This window comes from Cavia porcellus, unplaced genomic scaffold (genome assembly GCF_034190915.1).
Source record: "Cavia porcellus strain 051 isolate PalLab524CR breed Dunkin Hartley unplaced genomic scaffold, mCavPor4.1 scaffold_8, whole genome shotgun sequence".
NCBI lineage: Eukaryota > Metazoa > Chordata > Mammalia > Rodentia > Caviidae > Cavia > Cavia porcellus.
In genome coordinates, this window is record NW_026947491.1 from 26433834 (window position 1) to 26438056 (window position 4223).

Genomic DNA, 4223 nt, shown 5'->3' on the forward strand with positions numbered 1-4223 from the left:
ATTTAATATTGTAATCCAAGTATTGTGATCCCTTTTCCAGTTTTTCTAACAACCCAAAAAGTTATATTTGCAATCTCACTGAGACGTTATTGGGATCCGGCAAGTTAATTCCAATCTACCGTGTCCAGTGTAACTCACAATGAGAGTAAAGATACCAAGACATACTCAAAGTGAAGGGCAGCCAAAGGGATCTTAAATCCAATCCAAGTGAGGATTTGCAAGCAAAGGCCATAATCCAAGGCCTCTCCCAGAATTTATTATCTTGTAAAGAAGGGAGTGGCTCAAAGATGAGTGACAACTGGGATAGCAAGAACTATGTGAGTAACTGGAGCTGGCTAGCCAGGTGGGGAGAAAAGCATTTTTGCAGTATGCAGGGAGAATGGCATGCAGAAGGCTCAATCTGCATAATTCAATTAAGGAGGCAATTGAATTTTTTTGGAGGCTGTTGCTTCAGTTTTGAATATGCAAACTTTTGTGCTCTAGGGACTCAAAACTTCTTTATTTTGAGGCTCATACCCAGTTGACATTCCTAGAGCTGACTGGCTCTGCCCTCTTCAATGTGCTCAGAGGTTTTACAGAGAGCACTATAGGAGGAAACAGGAGACTGTCAGAAGGGCCCCAAAGATTGCATATCAGTACTTCATCTGGCCTTATATGCAGTGCTTAGAGCTAGTGGAAAGGAGAAGGAATAGCATAGTCTGCTCTGTACATATCGTATGTGAATGTAAGGTTCTTTAACTAACGTTGCTGTAACTGTTCTGCGTTCAAGGAGAGGTGCGCATACAGTCTTCTACAATTTAGGTATTGTTACTTTACAGATTTAAAATTTTAAAACTAACTGAAAATGAGTTTAAATAACTCCAGTAGGATCCCACCACTAGCAAATGGGAGGGTTGGGTGTGAAGCCTCATAGTTTGGGTCTGAAGCCCTGCTACGCTGAACTGGAATGGATTGAAAGAATAGGTTGGAAAGACTTGGAGTAAAAATTCAAGGCAAAGTTCTAAGCGCTTGAAACTCAATTCCTTACTCCTCTTTTTTCTGATTTATAGGTGAGTGTATTGGGGTGAATTTTTCTAAGGTTCTTTCCAGCTTTGCTTGATTTTAGACTTGTGGGGCAGACTTATGACCATTATTATTGAGATATTTCAACTTCCACCAGGCCTCACAGAATCAGGTCTATATTTGGCTGTTTCTAAAGAAGCTCCAAGCATCTGCTTCCACCTGTGGAGCCCTCTCTCCTGATCCAGTTGATCAGGGCCTGGAACCAAAAACAAAGCCTGATATTTAAGGTAATACACTGGCTCTTTTCTTATGGTACGCCCTATAATTTCCATGAGAAATTATTTGGTTTCTATCATCGCTCCACAACCGTGGCCCACACCATGCACACACATACATGCAGTACTGGGAGTTGATCCTAGAGCCTTTGCACTGGGCTACATCGTCAGCCTTTTTCGCTTCTTTTATTTTGAAACAGGGTCTTACTAAGCCAGTAAGTTACACAGGATGGGCTCAAACTTGCAATCTTCCTCCTCAGCCTCTCAGAGTGCTGGGATTTTTACAGGCATGCACCACCACACTCAGCTGAAAGCTCTAAAATATTAATAAAATTCCTTTCAACAGATTTACTGCCACTTACTAGAAGAAGGTGCAGTGCTTCATATTGTATGATCAGGCAGTGCTATGCTAGAGCTTGCTGTTTGAATGGAAAGCAACAAATGACCTCATAACGTACACTTCAGATCAGTTTTTACAGTTTCAGTCCCTAAATCCCCAGACTTTCCACAGGATTGGTGGCTTCTATTTCATCACAATGCCCAATCTGTGCCTGTAACGTGGGTCCTGTTCTCTGACTTCCTTTCCCTTTTCTCTGGCAGTGCTATGGTGCATGCTCAGTAAATAAGATCTCTTGCAACCTGCATGCTGAGTGCTTCGCTGTATTTCAATATGTTACACAACCAATCCTCCTTTTTTTAAATTATTTACTTTTGTCTTTTAATTTTTTTAATTAAGGGAAAAATAAATAAAAAATAACAGGATACATTGTAGTAACCTACTTTGATTTCCTATTAACTTGATTTGAAATCCTGTATTGCCCTCACTGTCTTGTTTTTATTGATTTTCCTCTATTCTGCTTTGCTTGATAGTACCAAGTTCAAAAGTATAGGCATAACTGTGAAGACAATAAGAACTATTATGATGCCCATTCCAGTTGACTATTATTTTCTTTTAAAATCCTGTAATGTCTCCAATGCTTTGGTTTTATTCTTTAATGTTTAGTTCAATTTTATTATAGCTGTCAATTCTTCTTAAAATAGCAAGAGGCAGTATGGTAACCATTGTTGATCACCTTATATTTTGTTTTTACATTATCTATTATGTCCATTCTTTTGATTTGACTGACTCTGTTCTGATATGTAGCATTTGGTTTTACTCTCTTCAAAAAAAGTAATAAGAACTGTGTGAGTAATAAAACCCAAAATGTATAATTGTCATTGTACAAAAGAAAAGAAAGAAAAGTGCTCTAAAGGTTGTAACTGCATATATGTTTAGGTGTATAAGATAGATACGTATTACTGAGTTTTTTTGGATCATTGAAGAAAACTGTTTGCACTCTCACTGTTTGAAAGTCTACTTTATATGCTTCAAATTTGTAACTTGAACAACTATTTCTAAGATGAGAATACATAATCTATTAACTAGAGATTTCTTACTGTTTAGTTTTTAAATTTTATATTACTTGTATTGAATAGCTATAGAAAAACAACCCCAGACTTTACTATGATGTGTTAAGAATACAGGCTTTAGAGTCAAACATCCAGATTTCAGTGGTGACTCTGCTTTGTGAGACTTTTATTTTTGCACCTCAGTTCTCAGAATACAAAAGAATACTTTTGTATTACCTTTCTCTTTTTTTTTCCTTGTTCTCCTTAAATTTAAAAAAAAAAAAAAAAAAAAAAAAAAAAAACTTGCCTAATTGGGAACAGCAGCAGTGCCCCACCCCAGCAGTACTTCCTGGAAGGCTGGTAAATCTGCTCATTGTTCTGTCACCAGGGTCACCAAGCATTCCCTGAGTAGCTTTAGTACTAACCACACAGCAAGTAGTTTTGGAAAATGGGTCCTTTTCTGAGTCGTCATTTTACTCTCAATAGAAACAAACTTTTCCTCTTTCAGTATTTCTATATTGAGGATATTGCCTGAAGTGACATGGTTTTCTAGTCTTTTCTGATCTAGTCCAAGGGACTTGTTACACGTGCTGGTGATAGTGATTATTTGAGCACAACTTGAGACCACTGTGTTGGTGTGCCCACCACTTAATCTGAGTGAGATCATTTTTAGTATCTTAAAGAATAAAAGAAGGAAATGTTTTAAAAACTTATCATAAAGCTTAACTAAACTTAACATAAAGTAGTGTATGCAAATTGAGGGTTCCAAGAATGTCTGAAAGCAACAGGGCTGGTGTGCTTGTGTGGGAACAGAGTAGCCCATACCTCTACCTCCATGGTCCTGGCTACATGATTCCTGCCTTCTTGAACGTGACAGGACCAAGGATGGTAGAAATGGGCTCTGTCACCAGCCTATGGAGAATGACTGCAGGTGTAGGTAAAGATGCAGCAGCAACAAAATCCACTACCAACCAAGTCAAGGTGGCATTTAATAATCCCTGGTCTCCAAAGCAACTTTCATGTTAATTGCTTTGTAATTATAGTAAAGATATCAAACATGCTATAGCAAACAGAAACATCAAAACAACACCTAGGATTTGGAGGCAGATTTATTCATTGCAACAGGGACTGATAAAGATCATTCCCAAAATATCAGGCCTTGATCTCTGGTGGTCTAGTGCTTATATGAGATAAGCAAGTAGGAAGTACCAAAACAGAATGATTTGTCAGCTGGGGATTGGTTCTTACAATATGCATCATAGTGACCAGCTATGCATCATAGGGACCAGCCATTTCTAAGAGACAGGAGTAACTACAACTGGAACAGGAACTGTCACCTGGGCAACTAACACACTGAAGTATGCTGGCTGGAGGGGTATCTTCTGCTACAAAGTCACCTCCTGAGCAGGCAGTTAGGGCAGAGATGGGGTGGCTTTACACAGCTGGCTGCCTCCCTCCTCCCAACTTCAGCTCTGGAGTTCTGTACCCACTTTCTAAGCAGCCTCTGGTTCAGCAGCTGCTTCCCCTAGCCAGTGGGCTTAGGTGGCCCCAAAGCCG